The following is a 21,090-nucleotide window of genomic DNA, read 5'->3' on the forward strand; positions in this document are numbered from 1 at the left end:
GATAAGAGCAAAAATCCATTGAATAAAAAACTAAAGAGAGAGAAGGGGAGAGAGAGTATCAATAACACAAAAACTGATTCTTTTTAAACATTAGCAAAAATGATAAACCTCTAGCAAGACTAAACAGGAAAAAAGGAGGAAGATGCATAAGTTCCGAACATCTGAATGAAAAAGAAACTATCACTACCGATATTCAAGATACTAAATACATAGATAATGAAAGAATATTCTGAACAATATTATACTAATTAATACGACATTTTAGGTGAAAATGAAAAATTTAAGACAGACTACCAAAGCTCACTCAAGAAGAAACAGATAACCTGAATATTTGTGTACCAGAGAAATTGAATTTCTAGTTAGATCTCTTTCAACAAAGAAAAGTTCAAACACAGATGGCTTCACAGGTGAATCCTACCAAAAATGTAAAGAATTGGTGATACTACTTTTATACAAACTCTTTTCAAAAATAAAGAGGGAGCACTTTCCAAATCATTTGGTGAAGCTAACATTGCCCTGATACCAAAACAAGACAAAATCATTACAATAAAACAGGTCTACACATTAGTATTCTTCATGAACAGAGATGTACAAGTTATTAATAAAATTTTAGCTACTGAATCCAAAAATACATCAAAATGGGAAGGCATTTTGATCACATTGGGCTATGTGGTCTCAGTCACAGATATTCAACATAACACAAAGGCAGCCACGGATGATACATAAATGAATGTGTGGGACTGTGTTTTAATAAAACTTTATTTATAGACACTAAATTCAAAGTTCTCATAATTCTTACATTTTACAAAATGTTATTGTTCTTCTGATTTTTTTCCAACCACTTGAAAATGTAAAAAACATTCCTAGCTCATGGGCCATAGAGAAAGAGATGGAAGGTTGATGGGACATAGTTTGTTGATCTCAGGTAAAGAGCAACTGGGACAGTGACACTCTGCTTGTAGGAATTTAAAAAAATACAACCATTTTAAAAACAGTTTGGCCGCTTCTTCAAAAGTTAAACATGTACCTACTATATGATCCAGCCACTCACTGCTAGGTATTTATCTGGGCAAAGAGGAAGCATATACCTCATAAAGACTTGGGCATGAGTATTCATAGCAGTGTTATTTGTAGTAGTCCCAAACTGGAAACTTGAATCTCCATCAGTTGGTGAATGTATAAATAAATGGTGATAGATCCATGCAGTGGAATCTCAGCTTTGTCCTAATGTCCTAATGCCCCTGCTTTCATTCATAGGGTGAACCCCAAATGGAAACTCAACCATAGCAAGGAATAAACTATCAAGACATACAACAACATAGGTTGTATCTTAAAATACTTACGCGGAGTGAGAGAAACCAATTAAAGAAGAGTATATGTAGTGTATGTAGTATGGTTCCATTTCTATTAAACTATATTAAATTCTATGTAATGCAAGCACATCTATAGTGACAGAAAGCAAAACAGTGGTTTTCGGGGGATAGTTGGGCACGTGAGAGAGGCTTGGACTCCAAAGGGTCACAAGAAAACTTTTAGGAGTCATAGAAATGTCCACTATGTTGATTGTGGCGATGGTGTTAGAAGTACATACACATGTCAAACTCCTTACATTGTGTACTTTAAGTTGTATTTTATGTCAACTGTACCTCGATAACATTCTAAGAGATAAATCGAATCCTCAGAAACAATTTTATAAATTTTACATTCTACCCTAAATTTAAATCAATGACTGCCCCTCTGGGGCCATTGCTTTTTAAATCTTGCATCTAATTATAGAAAGGTGGGCTTGAATTCCTTGAATACGTCAGCAGGAGTTAGCAAGTAGATGGGGAATACACCTGGAGAATCAAGCCTATCAAAGGCAATTGTCATGTTTTCTGAGTTGAGGAAAGACTATGTTGTAAAACAAATATGCATATATTGAAGCACTCTCATTTTTGACTGTGTGTAAAACCAGTCATTGAGGGGAATGGGAGAGTAGGGTGGGCCCTCCGCCTTTCCAACTTGAAGATCAATTTTGATTTTCTCAAGCCTTAAGATTTCAAATGCGACAAAGTAAGTTTTCTGTGAAATATACCAACTGGTAGGTTGAGAGTGAGGGGTCCAAGCTGCACCACTCAAAAATCTAAGTGCCAGGTGGGAATTTAGAGATAATCGATCCCATTGCCTTCATTTTGTAGATAAGAAAACTGAGGTGTGGAAAGGTAAAGTGACATTGTAACACATTTACATCAGTTTGTGTTACAAGCCAATCAGATATCGGCCAAGGTACTATGGGCAGGTAGTAACAGACAAGCTTATTTAGTTATATTAACAAGAAAAACGTGAGATCATATCAAAGATGTTAACGATCAGTGAATCGCCGTCTTCAACGTTTTTCCTTCCTGTATCAGTATTAAAGTTGTTAATATATGCACATCTGAAATATGCACAGAGTAAAATTTGGCATAATAGATTGGTGTATATTTCCTGATATAATCCATTAAAAAGAGTTTGGTAGGCACATACATTTTTAAAAATGTTAGACACATAGAAATTAACACATTGGCCCTAAACATCAATTACAATGGTTTTAGGTTTAGGTATGGCCTCACCCTGAGAGGTGAGATTGGCTTGGGAAGATAATGCAGTTTTTTCTATTATACTTATGATATTCTTTAAACTCAGCACTGATTAAAGACTGAAATAAGTTTAATGTCCCTGCTTTCATTTATATGGGTGAACCCCAAGTGAAAACTCTGAAGCCCAAATTGATTTACAAAGCCCTATTGTTCTCATGTATTTTTTCCTTGTAAAACTTCTAACCCAGCACGGTATTATTTCACAAACAAAAGCTCTGCAAGGTTATCTTTTTTGTCTGATTTGTCTGGTAGCTCCCTTGTCTCCTAGGCCTGCATTACACATTCTGAATAGGACCCTGAGAACATAATTAAGGGTCACACATATGATATAAAGAGTAGGGGATGAGGAATTAATTTCTCAGTTTTTCTTCCCTGGGCTACAGATTGGTTTGTAAGTTACTATTCAATTCAGCAACACAGAGCTCAGAGGAAAAGACTGAACTGCTACAGATGCTCTGCATTATAAAGCAAGAGAGAGAGAGAGAGAGAAAGATTAGATTTTATTTGCACACAGAATGAACATCCACAGTCTGTACACTCTGTTGGGGAATAGCTCCGTGTTTTAGGTTAGGTAGGTTTTTTTAATGGTCTTTTTCTCTTCCTCCCCAATTCCACTCAGTTCATCACTAAAGCTCAGACACAGTACCCTTCTGGGCCTCATTTATGCAAATTGCAGCCCATTCAAAAGAAGAACATAAAGGGGGATACAAAGTGGCCAGGAAACTGTACCCCAAGGGTGATTATTAACGCCATGGAGGAATTTGGGGGACAGGATTAAACCATGTCTACACTGAGCCACTGTCGCAAATATTCTGACACCAAAATGTTTTACTGTGAAGCACGTATGACATTCACAGAGAAGACAAAGATTATAATGCTTTCTTAAAGACAAGAAAACATTAAAACGGGTGGAGCTATCTCCTAGTTGAGAAATTACTGGCATTGATACTGGGGAGATTTGGTAATACATTTAAATAGACATTAATTACTTCATCATAAAGAAGAGGACACTTTAGTGGAGTTTGTCATACTTGCTGTCTTGTTCCTCTCCATGGTCAATTAGTTAGATCTCCAGGAAATCAAATAAAACTAGCCCAGCATCTTCTACATAACTGAATGCACTGGTTGGTTCAGACATATTTGCAAGATCTTAATAACAAATCAATGGTACTACCTTAACTTGCAAAGCTCCAAATTAACATTTGGACCTATTAGCTATAGGACATTGGTTGAAAATTTATAGACTTTATTTAGGAATGGCATTGCCATTTCCGCCCTCTTCCCCCAACTGTCAAGGGGATGGTGTTTGATTTAGTTACCCCGTTTCTAGGTGTCTTCACTTCCTCCCATTCTGTCCCAAATGAGGCGCCACAGGAATCCTAGCGGCTTTGTTTTCTCTTTCCCCTCCTCCCATCAACTTTCCCATTGTTCTCTTCCCTATCTACCTGCCCAAGAAAACAGACTGAGGACTTACCTCTATTTCTTTCCTCTGTAAGAAGAAAATGACAGGAACAATATTTGCAAGTAGAAAGAAACCGCAACAGTTGTGGGAAGCCATAGGTGAGGGGAGGAGCAAAAAGAAGGAATAAAAAGAAAACATAATTGAAGCACAATGTTGAGAACTTACTGAAAGAAAGACAGTATAGAGAAATGGGGTGAAGAAGAAAAAGCAGAAAGAAACCTTTGGAGGAGACAACTGTCATATGAGTGGGTCGTCCTGGTGCCCTGAAAAAGCTCCAAAAACTCAAAGTAACAAAATAAGCAACGACAATTCACTGTAGGTGGATAATAATATTTTTAAGTTCATTTATTTATTTTTGAGAGAGAGAGAAAGAGACAGAGGAAGACAGAATATCCCAAACACGCTCCGTGCTGTCTGCGCAGAGCCCAACACAGGGCTCAAACTCACCAACTGTGAGATGATGACCTGAGCCGAAATCAAGAGTCTGATGCTTAACCAATGGAGCCACCCAGGTGCCCCAATAAAAATTCCTGTAAATTAAAAATATGAGGACAATTTTTTAATCCAATGAAAAGACAAAATGATTAAATGGGAATCACAATAAGAAGTTGCTAAGAAGGTAAAACAGGAAATTTCCCAGGATGAAATGTTAAAGAGAATGAGTCAGAAAGAATAAAGATTCATTAATGATAGATACAGGAAATATAATACCATTCTTTTAGGAATTATAGAAAAAAAGAGAAGAGAAAGCAAGGGAGAAGAAAAAACAATAACATCACATATATACAGAATAATTTCCCAGAGATAAAGAAAGTAACAACCTTCTGGTTGAACAAAATCACTAAGTTTCAAGCAGAAGACACTTTAATGATCCACATTTATAGAGATCCTGGTCCATTTTGAGAATTCAAAGATCCGGAGGAAATTCTAAATCTTTGGAGAGTGAGGGGGTAGGTTCCCTGTGAAGGAAGGAGAATTAAATTGCTGTTAGACTCCTCATTAGCAATACGGGATGCCAGAAAACAATAGAACGAAGTCTTCAAAGTATTAAGCAAAAAATTAATTGAAACTTATTTAGGTATTTAGATTTCAATTTTTTTTTTTTTTTTTTTTGTAATTAGACTGGGGGGTCGGCCTGCTGCCTCTTTTTCTATGGTCTATGAGTTAAGAATGGTATTAACATGTTAAAATACTTTTTAAGTTTATTTATTTATTTTGAAAGAGAGAGAGCATGAGCAGGGGAGTGGCAGAGAGAGAGGGAGAGAGAGAATCCCATGCAGGCTCCACGCCGTCAGAGCAGGGCCCCACCCTGTGCTTGAACCCACAAACCGTGAGATCATGACCAGAGCCAAAACCAAGAGTCGGATGCTAACTGACTGAGCCGCCCGGGCCCCACTTAAAATAATTTTTTAAATTATTTTCACAACACGTAGAGACTATATGAAACTCAAATTTCAGTGTACGTGAAAAAAGTTTCTGTGGAACGTGGCCTCGCTTCCTTCTTTATGCATCGCCTATGGCTGCTTTTATGCCGCGACAGCAGAGTTGTGACAGACTGTATGGTCTCTCAAACCTAAAATAGGTACTCTCTGGCCCTTTCTAGTGCCAGTGCCTACTTTAGAACCTTTGCTTTTTAACCACATCCAGGTTAATCCTTCATCTCCCCTGCCCCCCAAAATAGAATACAAAATAGAAATACAACATTTCTATCACCCCGTGTCCCATTTTCTCAGGGCTGCCTAAATCTTCCTAGGTAACATGTGTAGCAACAAACACATTAGCAGGAATCAAATAAACAACCTAAAAGGTAATAGAATTCTAGCTCAAATGCACTCTACAACCAATGTGAAGGCAAAATAAAGGCATTTTTTGATATGCATGGACTCTTAAATTGCACAGCCTCACAAGGCAGCATTCCAAAATAGCAAAAGAGCGATATAAGAAAAAGGGTGATGTGGTACAAAACAAACAAGGCCAGCAGAATATGGTCTGGATAAAATAAAGAAAACAGAAGGGAAATTTGAAGGGAATCCACTCGACCCCTGCATATGAACCATTCCCATTTGAGTGGAGATTTCATGACAGAATTATATTTTCTTCTCCATCCATTCAGTCATACTATAGAGACCTAGAGCGAATAATATTTATAAAACAACAAACGGAAAATATTACTTTTATTCTGTTTAAGTTTTTACACCTAACCCGTAGACAAAGAAAACATGATAACTATTTATATATGTCGGTCAGAATATAAATTTGATATAAGTTCATAAAGAAATGGTAGTATCATAGTTAACAAAAATCAGAGATAAGAAGTAGGGTTATAATGCCCAAGTCTTGATATTTCTAGGAGGTTATAACTGTCTGAAGTTGGTCAAGAAATAGAACAGGAAATAGTAACTACCAGAAATATTAGTTGTGGTTAACTCTGGAAAATGTGAGAAAAACCCATTCTTTAATTTCAATTTTAGATACTTTTTTGTTTTACTATATGCAGGGTACACCCAGAGTGACAAGCATTCAATCTTGTCTCCCATTCTCCCAGGGCTGCTTAATATTTTGATGGATAATAAGCATATCAAGAAACACATCTTTTCACATTAGCATGCATCAAATAAGTAAGTTAAAAGGCAGGAGTGCTTGGGTGGCTCAGTTGGTTGAGTGTCCAACTCTTGATTTTGGCTCAGGTCATGATCCCAGGGTCTTGGGATCCAGCCCTGCATCAGCGTCATGGGAACCCCACGTCAGGCTCCATGCTGAGCCTGGAGGCTGCTTAAGATTCTTTCTCTCTGTGTCTCTCTCTCTCTCTCTCTCCCTTCTCCCCCACCCCCTGCCTCTCTGCCCTGCTCGCATGTACACTCCTTCTCTCTCTTAAAGAAAAAAAAAATGTGTGTGTGTGGGGGGGGTGGCACCTGGGTGGCTCAGACAGTTAAAGCGTTGACTTTGGCTCAGGTCATGATCTCAAGGTTTGTGGGTTCAAGCCTCGCGTGGGGCTCTGTGCTGACAGCTCAGTGCCTGGAGCATGCTTCAAGGTTTGTGTCTCCCTCCCTCTCTGCTCCTCCCCTGTTCACACTCTCTCAAAATAAAATAAACATTAAAAACAAAAAGCAATATAATTCCAGCTAAAATGAACTAGTCTCTGTGTATCTCTTGTAGGCTGGAGCTGGGAATAGAGTTTCACCTCCTGTGATGGCCCAGTGGGAGAAAGAAACTCCCAGTCTATACAGCATTTTGCAGCCCTCCAATGGTATTTGGTAGGTAGGAACAGATTTCTTTGATTCAAGGCTATTCTGGAGTTAAACAATTACAGAAAAACAATCGGAAGCAGAATATGCTTGGGTCAAATGATTATTTCTGGGTTAAGCCTGTGGATTAAATGTGGGTCTGACAACTCAGGTGGGCATGTAGATAAATGGATGACCTTACATTCTGAGGGTGGAAGTGAATTTGGGTCACTTCTAAGAGTCTGATGCAGATTTTGGCCACTAGATAAAGGCCCCTAAACCCCAATTCATTTCAAATATTCTGCGGCCAGCCAAAGATGTCACAAAATAACCCAGCTCTTCTAAATGGCCACAGAAGGACTCGAAGCCAACCTCTCTCCTTCAGGTTGTACATCAGGCTGAAGTCAAACCAGTTCCTACTGAGCCCAGGGAAATGGCTCACTCAGCATGAAAAAAGTACAACCCAGCAGGCTTCCTGCCTTCAAGTGTTTTTCTCTGACTAAAGCAACATGAAATGGAAAGAGAATAGCAACCAAAAACAAATAGTTCAACCAAATGTCTTTTGCAGATAAATTACCTGGAGAGCCAGGCCGACTTTCCTGGCCACTCTCCTCTCAACTCTGTTATTTCTCATCTTCACCCAAATCTATGCAATAGGGATCTATCCTGCAGGATTCACGCTTTGTTTATTGTCCATACCTCTGAACAATTTCATGAGAAAGTCTAAATCCTTGAGGGGATTTTCCCCTGCTTGTTTTTATGGACTTTGGCCTTGCAGTGTTTTAAAAGTCATTTTTATTTCCAATTATCACTGTCACTGACTTACTAGATTCTACTTCCTTCTGCTTTTTCCCACTTCCTCTCCTTCCCTTGAGCAGTTTTTTGTGCTTGAGGAATAAAGTTCTGACTCTCTCTCTCCCTCTCTCTCTCTCTCTCTCTCTGTGTCTCTCTCTCCCTTTCACCTCTTCACTCCAGTTAGTTTCCCCCTGCTGGTCCCAACTGCTAATCGGACCATTTCTTCTGCACTAAATTACAGAATTATCCTGAGGCAACAAAACTTCAACATGAATGTTTCTTTGCAGTTCAAAAGTATTTTAGGCACTAGGTGAATGCCTAGTGAGAGTTCATCCCAAAATGTACACAGCAGTATTTTTTGGGGTTTAATTTACGCTATGAGAGCAAAAAAATAAAGAAGTGTTACTTCACCAACGTGTTTCCCCCTCCTTTGCTTAGTGTTTATCAGCACTTCAAGGTCACCCTCTGACCGTGGCAGCTTTAGACTCATTCCAGGGCTTCCTCTATTAACAAATGGCCCAATGACTCCCAACCCTTAGCTTTGCAGGATCCCTCTTTAACCTTCTGCGAGTGGAAAAACAAGTATGCAGCCTTGCTCCTTCTTTCTGCAGTCTCTAAGATTTGCTCCTGAATCTCTGCTGAATTCTATTTGAATAATTCATCCAACTCAATTTTTACTGAGTGACTAATGTGCTAATTAAAAGAGGAGTCATTTTAAGGTTGGATTGGGTGCTCATTACTAAACATCACCATAAAATATTCATATTATATTTGGGGATTTGGCGGGGGGGTGGGAGGGGAAATGTGGAAAGGACAGACATGTGTAAGCATGTTAATACCTTTTCAAAAACCATGATCAAAATCACCATCTTTCTGATTCTGGGAGTGTTGGTGTTATAAATCCTGGGCTCTGCCATTTCTTGCTGGGTAAAAATGCATTTAGGTAATGGATGACACAATTTAAAACAAAAGGATCCAAAACTGCATCTCTGCCTAAATCGCTCAAGTGTCTAAAGAGCAGTTGGATCCAGTAAACAAGGCTATCTTGATTCTAGGAAGGTCTCTTCATTTTTCAAACCATGCCTTGAATATATCAACACATTTCAGCATTTTACTGTGCCTTCATACGTATCTAGAAATGCCCAATCGCTGAAATAATGTCATTTCTGTCTGACAGAGAAATGAGATTTTAGTGACAATTGTTTAAGATACTATGTGACATTCTGCAGGCAAATGGTCTTTTGACCAGAGATCTTTCCCTAAAAGTCATGGTGTAAAAGCTCTAAAAAATATATTTGAAATCTTGGGTAAGTGACATTCCAATACACTGACTTCTCAGATAGTCTTGATTAGACTTCCTATCTAAAAGTATAGTAAAACCTTGATAAATGGAAATGCTTGAAGAATGGGATGTTCTGACTAATTTAATTCTGTAATGAGACAGACACCTCTTTCTATTTCAATTCTTATTATTGAAAATCTTTCTCAAATACATGGTTCCTCTTTCCTTAATACCATAGAGATCAGAAAGCATTTTTCTTCTATGATTAAAAATTTTGGAATTACCATTGTGAACACCCAGGATCATTACAAATTCCAATAGATACACAAAATTAAGATTATTATATATGTGTTACAAGTTGTGGATTATATATAAAGTCTCCATGAATTCATTAATCTGACTTTTCACTCTTTTTTCCTTAGAGTATATTTCATTTAAATAATTGAGTTGCATTATCTACTTGATCATGATTTACTGTATGCTATTCTTAGAAATTAGTAATAGACTCATTCTCTCCTGATAAGCCAGTCTTTGGAAGCAGGGCAACACTTAAGGAGGCACAAAAGATGCTTTGAACATTGGAACTGTTTTGCATTACTGGAGACACAATCCAAATGTTTAAAAATTATAGGAATAACGGGGCACCTGGGTGCTCAGTTGGTTGACTGTCCAACTTTGGCTCAGGTCATGATCTTGCGGTTCATCGGTTGGAGTCCCACATCGGGCTCTGTGCTGACAGCTCAGAGCCTGGAACCTGCTTCAGATTCTGTGTCTCCCTCTCTCTATGCTCCTCCCCTGCTCACACCCTGTCTCTCTCTCAAGAATAAATATACATTTTTTTAATTATAGGAATGAAATTATTTAAATGCAGGTAGAGCCTTCACACAGAGGTCATAAAATGGTTAGATAGTCAAATTTCTCATGGCTCTAGGTGAGAGTATCCAATAAAAAGACTTGTATTTCATAACACCGCAGTATATCATGGGAAGTATCAGAACAACTAGGACTTTGTGCAGAGGGCTTCTTTTTGAAGATTAGTATTAACCTAGAAGTTGCTTTCTCCCTGCCAAAAACCCAGAGGACTCTCTATCTCCTCCCACCACAGTGGAAATTAGAGAGATACCCACACCCAGCTCTATACTAAATTAGACAAATAATGGTCAAATCAAGATGTACAGATATAACGGAAGGGATTTTTACAGGGAAGGCAAACCTTCTTGGAAATAAAAAAAGAAAATTCTGAATATGGTATAAACTGGAGGGCATTCCAAACTGGGAGACTGAGAATTTTAACATACATATTATTTAAAAGTCCTACCTGTTCATTACGAGAAAGCAAGAACCCTAAAAAGTAGAATAGCAAAAAAGTAGAACATTAGAAACTACAGACCAAGAAAGCCTAGCACTGCAAAACCATGATAGTGAGAATAAAGTTTTGGGTGAGGACAGAGTTACTGCCCTTAGTCACAACATTCTGAGTGAATTCCACCAATTCTGTCCTGAGGATGCTCTAGAAGGTCACATGGTGGAGTGGGAGGGACTAAGGCTTGGGTTCCACTCCAGGTCCAGACCCTTTCTTTTCTTTTCTTTTTTTTTTTTTTTAATGTTTATTTATTTTTGAGAGAGAGAAAGAGCACAAGTGGTGATGGGACAGAGAGAAAGAGGGAGACAGAGGATCTGAAGTGGTCTCTGTGCTGACAGTTCAATGTGGGGCTCGAACTCATGAAACATGAGATCATGACCTAATCCAGAGTCAGAGCTTAACTGACTGAGCCATCCAGACCCTTTCTAATTAGAAGGTCTTCAGCAAGTCATTTGCTCCCAGGTTCCCACCAAAATAAAGTTACCTATTTTTTGATATTGTTGCTTCAGAATGAAACGAGAGAAGGCATGTACAATGCAATCACATAAGAAACGTTCAAAGCCTGTTACCTATGGGACTGCTGCTGTGCTATAATGACTCTGACTACAGGTATAAACAAAGCACCAAGACAGCTCAGAGCTTTCTCTGCCTGAAAAAGACAGGAAGATTTCACATAGGAGATGACCTTTGAGCTGGGTCTTGAAGAATGAGTAGGAGCCTACCAGGTGGAAAAAAAAAATTAAAGCCATGATTTCAAGTGGGAGAGATGCGGCCCTACATCTAAAAGGAATAAAAAGCAAGGAAGAAAGTTGAAAAAGAACAAGGTGCAGTGTTGTTATTCTGGAGACTTGCACATCAGATACATAAGACATTTTACAAAGAAGCTTCACAGAAATTATTTCATCAGATTTTCACAGCTGTTTTGATGAAGGATGTTAGCAGTTTTTACAAATGGCAGAGCTATGGTTCAGAGAAAAACTTTCCCAAGGACAAAATATTTAATAAATAATTATCTGATGCACCTTTTCATGTAGCAGGCCATGATTACAGTCAATGTTGTGACCTAGTTCATCTGAGTTTCACACTGAGGCCATATACCACAGAGAGCCCTAATGAGAACCAACTCTGGACAGGTTAAAGGTCAGCTGAAGGTTGGGGCCTCAATTTGAAGAGTTCAAAGCTAAGTGAAATTGAAATAACCCTAGGTATTAACTTCAAATAAGGCTGGTATGCAGGACTGGCATTTGTGGGCAGGCACGCGTATGGTATATGGAATGGTCATGCTCATTTCGAGTTCCAAGGAGGAGACTAAAAGTACTTAAGAGGAGCCTAATGATTGGAATACAGAAATAAACCCTCTAGTGAATGACTTGATAGATTGGAAGTTAAGAATCCTGTAGACCACTTAAAAATAGAAGGGATCTTAACTATCATCCCATTCAACTCCCACATTTTACAAATGAGAAAGCTCATTTGCCAAGAAGTCAAATAATAAGAAACCTGCAATAAAACCCCAGGCTTCCTGTTTCCTAATCCAATGCTCTGTTGTATCTCAGTAGGAATCACAGATTACAGTATTTTTTGCAGCCTAGATTCTGCCAAGGTGCTCTACATGCAGATACATGCCCCTCCCTTTCCTGCCCCGACCCCCATATTTCTAAGAAGTACAGAAAAGTGAAAATCAAAATGGAGATTAAAGGACTCTGGCAGAGATAAAGATTAAGAGACTTGGTTAAAATTATTTGAGAATGTTCATAGTCTAGAACTAGGTCTTTCATACCGTGGTACATGCTATCTACCTTTACCTTACACATCCTTCCTGAAATGCCCACAAGTTTAGCAAGCGAAATTCTGTACCTTGGCTTTGCTGGGTTCCCTGGCTAAGGACATTGTTAAATCATGCTCTGTATCAGCCTAACATATGAACCTATTCTGAATCTCTTCTCTAATTAAGGATTAAGAAATTTATTGCATACAGTAAGGCATTTATAAGATGTGGAATTGCCTCAATTTTCTTTCTGGCAGTGCTCCTTCTATTGATATTTTAAGTAGACTAGAGCAGATTTAAATGTATTTGAAGAATGAGGTGTGCAAATATGAAGTGTAAACATCAATGTCTTTTAACACCTTATATTAAAGTCAATGAAGGAAAAATTGCTATTTGGAATAAAAAGAGAGAGATATCAATTAAACATAGGAAAGATACCAGTAGCATAAGGAGAACGTAATATAGCTAGTAAAGGGGACTCAGAGAAAACAAGGGTGTTTTACAAATACTGCAGTGAGAAAAGAAGTACCAGAGAGAAAATAGGTCCACTAATAAATGAGGAGCATGAAATTAATGATGAGTCTAAAATGGTAGAGATAATGAACTCATTTGTAAAATCGGTCCTTAACAAGAAAAATGAAGTTAGGAAGTTTGAACAATTAAGAAGTAATGAAAACCTTGCAAAAATAGCTGTTGACAAAGAAACAGAAAAGAAAAGGCCACTTCTATTTTGGGCTGGATCAAAAGAATTACCTCATGGCCATGAGGGAAGAGGAATTTTATTATGTCAGCGAGAACACACCTTGAATCCTATTCTAGGTTTGTGGCCATCTTCTTCAACTTCATCCTCACATTCAAGGTGGGGGATGAAGAGGCTAGAACTTATGGAGGTGTCACTTCCAGGTGTGTGCACCTGCAGAAGAAACTAGATGTACCGTGGCTAAAAAGATGATAAGTGGTAGGGTGTGTGTGTTATTTCCACCGACATGCTGCACTGTGAGTAGTTTCAAATAGGTCTTACACATATAATATGTGCACCATATTTTATTGAATTCAAAATGTGTAAATTGGGGCACCTGGGTGGCCCAGGCTTAGTTAAGTGTCTGACTCCTGATTTCGGCTCAGATCATGATCTCATGGTTCTTAAGTTTGAGCCCCATGTTGGCTTCTGCACTGAACGTGAGGAGCCTGTCTGGGATTCTCTTTCTCTCTCTCCTTCTCTTTGCCCCTCCCCTGCTCGTGCTCTCACTCTCAAAATAAAAAAATAAACATTAAAAATGTGTAGACTGACTAAATGTTGATCTATAACCTTAAACAGCACAACAGAAATTAAGAGGTTGTCTGCCCCCATGAATACCTGCTTTCTACTTTTTGATGGGCCATGAAGACATCACATGACTACAAAAAATACGGAAATACTTACTGTCTCTGCACTTTCAAAGCTTCCCTTCCTCATGATGTATAGTGTTGTCTAATCACTATGTTATACACCTGAAACTAATATAACATTGTGTGTCAACCATACTTCAATTAAAAACAAAATTAAGCTTCACTCCCTCTTCCTGATCTAGCCATGACTGACCAGGTTATAGCAATGCTCCAAAAATAGTTATGTATCTCTTTACCAAACTGTAATACTGAAGGGGTTCAGAACAAGTCTCCCCAGAATGTGCCACTCTGGTATGTGGACTGTTTTTGATAGCTGAAGACAATCAAGGCCCAAAAGACTTAGGAAGAGCTTTTCCTCCCCCTTAAGTCCCTAAAAGAATTTAGATAGAGGACCTGGTCCAGGAAGAGAACTACCACCAGAGAATAATACAGAGAGTATGGGCTAGGTGTGGTAAACTGGGGTGGGGGGTGGTGATGGGGAGGCTCAGCCAGGCCTGTTTATCCCGTTGTCCCTGCATAGCACGACAAACATTCCTTTACCAAATACTTGCTCTGCTCATCTTCCTGTGAATTGCCTTCCTTCTCTTTGAGGCCCCAGAACCCTACCATTTTTTCATTAGCTCAGCATGGCACATAAGCCTCAATTGCCTGTCTTTGAACCTCTCCTGTCTAATGTGAGGCTCCTGTAAGTAGGAAGTTAAATTTTTCTCCTGTTAGTCCATCTTATGTCAATTTAAATGAATAGATCAACTAAAGAACCTAGAAGGGCAAAGGGAAACTATTTCCTCCCCCTCTAATCCCATACATGAGGCTAGAGATTCCCAAAAGCAGAGCAGCAGGGGAAGTGCAGGATCTGATGGAGCCCGGGGACAATACATAGAATGCTGCAGGCCATTTCAGTGGCCTTTACCTACCTCCCATCAGAAACTTTGGATATGTTTTTTTAATATAAACATACATGGGATGGCATCACCAGTGTCAGCAGAAACAGAACGTATGCTATATAGAAATTAAATTCATTGACAAACTTTAATTGAGCAATTCAACAAGTATGTACTGACTGTATATCAATCACATGCTAGGGAAGACCTGGAAATGGGATTTGAGCTAAGATAAGAAGAGAAGAGAAGATTGGTAAGAAGAGAGCCTTTCTGAGCTCTCGGAAAAGAAGCTTCCAGGGAGAGGAAACCACTAGCAGGAACAGCAAAGGCCTTAAGGCAAAAGTGAACTTGGTGGGTCTGGGAACTTTAAAGGACAACGTGCTTGGCCCGTATTAAGTGAGAGAGGATTCTCCTAAATGACAGGAGAGGTAGATAGGGCCCCTATCAAGCAGAAACATATAAACCATGACCAAGAATGTGGATGATAAGCTGAGTGCAATGAAAGCTATTGGAGTATTTTAAGGTAAATCACAATGATGTTATTTACAAAACAGGAAAATTAACCCCATTTTAATAAATAATTTGAGGGTAAAAGAGAGTGTCTTAGATGAGAATTGGAAAACATGCCAAACAGGTAACAACTTGAAATACAAAATTAGGAATCACGGCATGTTAGGGAAACCCTATTTCGAGCAGGTGATGGTGTCCAAGAGGCTGAGAGAAGCCATTGAAAGGGGTTCCAGGTTTAGAACTAAAACCACGTGCTCAGCTCAAAGTCCAGGCACTTTACTGGAGTGGTAAATGAGCAGTCACAAGTAGATAAAGGACTAGATGGGTTTCAAGAGAGAAGAGCAGGGTTCACGGTACTAAATACAATATTAATCCTCCCTCCAGAAAGACGTGATTAAATTCTTCCTGCATTTGCCATTTCCAACCACCAGAATTCTTCATCTGTAAAGAATCCTAACAACAAACAAACAGACAGACAGACAAACAAACGTTTGGCTATTCCAGAATAATTCTCAGGGTCATCCTCACCTGTCACCCGCGAAGAGCCCATGTTTTGAGAAAGTAAAAGAAGTTTTGGAGCACCAAGGTGACAGAAGAACTTCGATTTCCACGAGGGTAGATTTGAGACCAGATGCGCCAGGTGCAAGGCCACCTTTCCAAGACGATATGATAGGACAGCCTCCAGAACCGTGAGGAACAGGACACTGTAAGACAGAAAAGGTACTCACACACGAAGATCAAACTGGCTGAGATACCAGAACAGTGCATGGAGACAAAAATACACATGAGGTGGATAAAAAGAGAATCAGAAGCAGGAGAGGGTCAGGCTATTAAAAACAGGACAACCACGGAGACACTGAAGGTGAGAGGAGAGAACAAAATGGGAGGAAGAAAAGAGGGAGAGACTAGAAGAAAGAAAGCTGTACATCCTTTCAATGACAGAAGAGCCAACACACCTCTCTCGGTTCTGTTGCTCTCAAATTCTGCTTTAGAAGAAACACCTTCCAAGGACAATGCCCTTTTCTGCAGACTGAGTTAAAAGGCTGCGGCCACACATATTCAAAAGGGTCTGGCCGTGAAACCACAACACGCTGAAAGGAAAGGAGTAGTTAGTGTTCACGTAGATTTTGCTCTTTTAAGAAACAGTAATCAGTCTGTGTATGTAATTTGGAGAGTAATGTAAATTTGGATAGGGTTTGTTTATAATTGGGTACTAATGTGGGAGTATTATGCTAATGAAAGAGTCAAGAGGGAGGCAGAGGCTGCTCTTTAATGGATAGTTTGTAATAGTAGTAATTGTAAGACGCAGCAATTTTGCCTAACAATTAGGCCATTGGTTGGTTTGTGAAGGCCTATTACACTTTTCTATGGCATCTTTTTAATCATGGTGCACCGTGGTGAACTGGCTCAGGTTTTAGTTGGGGGATGAATTCACAGAGTAGCTATTTCTTTCCATGGGTAGGATGTCTCAGGAAACAGGTGCCCTAGGTGATGCCAATGTCACCACACAGCACAGTAACAGTAAAGGGTAATTGCCTCTGTAAATGAGAGGCAGTGGGGAGACGGTAACCCTGGGGGCTGCATTACTAAGGCAGCTTCTGTGTGCATGGGGGTCACTGTTTCTTGCTCTGTGCTTTGCCCTTGGCCAGGAGTTTGGAGGCTTGATCTTGAGGAAAATTGAATGAGACGAAAGTTGGAATTCAGTAAAGGTAGGCAGTGCGGTGTAATGGAAAAAGGCTCAGAATCAGAGTTACAAATGCTGTTCTGGAATACCAGCTCTGCTTCCAACTAGCTGGTACCTGATGTGAATAATTGAAACTCTCTGAGTTTCACAATTAACAATAACATCTATCGCTGAATATTATGAAATTAAATAAATTAATGCGTAAAGTGTTCCGTTTCAGTGCCTAGCTCAGAGGACCAAGCTGTTATTTTTTACTAGCACATTGTGGAAGAACATTTGAGATGTTTTCATTTTCAAATCTAGACACATACATATAAATCTAAAGAACATGAAGTTGAACAACAAGTTGCCAGTGGCCGTATAAAGCATGATAGAATGTATATGGCTATCTAAAAATACAAGCATGCTTCTACACATTAGTAAAGCATTAGAAAAAAATTACAGAGAATGGTAAATCCCAAATTAGAACAGTGGTTGCTTCTGCAGGAGGATGAAAGGAAGAGTGGGAGGAAATGTCTGGAACATAAGTATACAGGATGGGGTAGGGCTCACTCCAACCATCATTGACACATTTTACTTCTTCAGTTGAGTCGTGGGTATATGGATATACATTATTCTAGCTCTTCATAGGTCCGGTAAGTTTTACGTTAATTTATTTAATTGTTCACTGCTATAGCTTCTATGTTAGAGGAAACAAAGTCACAAAAAACACATAGGAAAACTATCACTGAGCATTAATAGTTGGCCAAGATAATAATTTACAGATATTTTTGTGTACATGATCTCAAAGGACCCACACACATCAACACATTTAAGTAAATGAGTGTGGTAGAAAAATGCAGCTTTAACTTAGACATGGGCTCAAAACTTTGCTCTGGTGAGTCACTCCATGTGATCTTAGTCAATATCCTTGGCCCCAGTGATTTAGTTTCTGAACCTATAAAACCAGAATAACAATGCTTACTTCATTGGGATATTGTGATGATTAAGTATAACAGCACATAAACCTAGCATATAAAAGGCTCTCAACTAATGTAAGTTCACCTAATACCTACCCTACAGAAACCCACAGGGATACTGTGAAAGTCTGCAGTGTGAATTGTGAATTTGAATTTCTAGTTATTCGAATATGATTCAGTGAAGCAGTTATAGTATTTTTGAAAATCACCAGAGCAGAGGTCCCATGCTGCCTACACAGAAACCTGAAGGGGGAGCTGGATGTGGGGATTGGGAATGAATTGGAAGACTATTACTAACATTTAGGAAGAATTAAGTTGACTATTTGTTTATGTGACATCTATGCCCTATCACCAACAGAGGCAGGAATAGAGATGTACTGCATCTAATTAAATACGATGGATCAAATGAAGTCACATAAAAAGCCACATCAACTCTAATTCTGGAACACAAAATTCATTTCCTTTTCTCCGAGAAACCTTCCTACCTCAACAGGATGCTAGCACCAGAGACTTTAACAAGCTAGAGAACTAAGCGTCCTTCTCCTAAAGCCCAGTCATATTTGTAATGCCTTTTTCTCAGTCTCTTCCCTTCTTACCTTTCTCTTTCCCACCCCCCTCCCAGCTTGTAAGAGTCCACCTGGTTTTAGTTCTGCACGAGAAGTACATCAGATAAGGAATCATATGAACTTGAAATACTACAATTATTAGACGATCTCTATGCTAATCAAAGTATAACCTATGAAAAAAAAGCAAAAGAAATGTAAAGATAAAACCATGAGTCATAAACCAGTTCATTAAAATAGGTGACCTTTAACTATGCCTCATTGGCATTTTCTCCTCACAAAATATGACCACTTATATAAGACACCATGAAATTACATACCTGTTAGTTTTGCTCTTTGCAAATAGAGTTCCTCACACTGGAAATTAGAATAATGGTTTGTATCCAAGCACATACTTTTAAAGGAACCTAAAAGTATGTTTGAAATTGGAGTTATGGTATGACACTAGACAAAAAGAATTTACACACACACACACACACACACACACACACGCACACAGACGCTTGTGTGCGTTTTTGTCTAAACTTCCTTCGTGAAGAGTTAAAGGAAACTGATAGGTTGAAATGTCCCTTTGACTTATATATCAAACAATAATGTAAGAAGCTACATCCTGATACTATTTGTAACAACACTGGTAAAGTCCCTTTAATAATGTACTACTATTTGATTTCTTTTTTCCTGGTCATCTTTTTGCCTTAGCCTCTTCTGCAAACTTTATTACTAAAGTATACTTGACACACAATATTAGCATTAGTTTCAGGTGTACAACATGGTTATTCAACGAGTCTAGACATTATGCTGTGCTCATCACAAGTGTAGCTACCATCTGTCATTACAGAACACTATCACAATACCATTGACTTATATCCTACGATGTACCTTTTATTCTTGTGACTTACTCCTTCCACAACTGGAAGCCTGTACCTCCCACTCCCCTTTCTTCATTTTTGTCCATTCCCCTAACCCCTTCCCCTCTGGCAACCACCAGTTTGTTCTCTGTACAAATCTACTACTATTTTTAAAAAAGCAAAAATTTTAAGATCCAAAACGTTAAATATTATAGCAGTATTGATAAGGGTATAGAGAAACAGGCATTCTCAAATGTTACTAGGAGGTGCACTCTCTTCGGAAAGCAATTTGACAATAATTATATGTATCACATTTTAATCGCACATATCCATTGATACAGCACATCCGCTTTTAGGAATGTCGTCTACAAATGTACTCACTCATCCAAAGGGGATTAGTGAAGCAATATTTCAGTAACAAAAGAATAGACACAACCTATTGATCAATTAATAGGGGACTGGTCAAATACATTAACACAGCTGTAACATGAAATACATTTCTGCCATTAAAAAGAATGAAATAGACCTCAAATGTACTGTATCGAAAGATCACCGAGATAAATGTTTAAGTGAGAGAAGCAAGATTAAGAAACAATTTATATAGATATGCACCCGCACACACACAATTATATATAGAATATTTCTCAAAAAGAAAAAAAAAATAACTACAAATAGATTTTGACTCTGGGAAGGCTGATTAGAACCAGAAGAGGGAAGTATACTAACTCTTCATTGTATACCTTTTTATATTATTTCATTTTTTATCATATCATGTATTATTTTTTCCCAATTAAAAATACTACTGTTGGTGTTGGGAAAGGAAATGTATATATAATATTATTTGCCTGCCTGAGTTTGAAACAAAATAATAACAAGACAAATAGAAAACTTAGCTTTAGGATTGTGGACAAACTGTCTTGAGGTCACTCTACTTCTGCAATAGACATACTAAACTATTCAATCACAGACTACCATGGACAATCATAGGTCTACCTTGCAGAAGCCTGACAGCAGAGAAGCCTATACTCTACAAATAGGTTGTTTGAAATAGACAAAGATCCCAATAGGGACTGAGCCAGATGGGGTTAGTTCCTTATCCTACATGCTTATTAGAGAAGTCACTCTTCCCACCTACCTGCAGTAAGTTTTCTCCCAATGGAGTTCCCATTAATTACTGATGGAAATGCAACACGGTATAGCCACTTTGGACGATAGTACGGCAGCTTCTTACAAAATAAAAACAACAACAACAAAAACACATTTATTATATAATCCAGCAATCACACTCCTATATATTTACCCAAACAAATGGAAATAAATGAAAACTTGGGTTCAAAAATCAGGGCATGGTGTTTACAGCAACTTTACTTATAATTGCTCAAACTCAGATGCAACCAAGATGCCCTTCAGTAGAGGAGTGGATAAATAAACTGTGGGGTATTCAGACAATGGACTATTATTCAGCACTAAAAATAAATAGGCTACCAAAAGACATGGAGGAAAATGTTAACACATATTACGAAGTGAAAGAAGCCAATGTGAAAAGGTAACATACTGTAAGATTCCAACTGTATGACATGCTCAAACAGGCAAAAATAAGGAGACAGTAAAAAGATTAATGGTTGCCTGGTGTCAGGAGGGAGTAAGGGGTGAATAGGCAGAGCACAGAGGATTTTTATGGAAAGGAGATTATTCTGCCTGACATTACAATAGTAGATACATATCATTAAACATTTGTGCA

The sequence above is a fragment of the Panthera leo genome, chromosome B3, assembly GCF_018350215.1.
Source record: "Panthera leo isolate Ple1 chromosome B3, P.leo_Ple1_pat1.1, whole genome shotgun sequence".
NCBI classification, from domain to species: Eukaryota; Metazoa; Chordata; class Mammalia; order Carnivora; family Felidae; genus Panthera; species Panthera leo.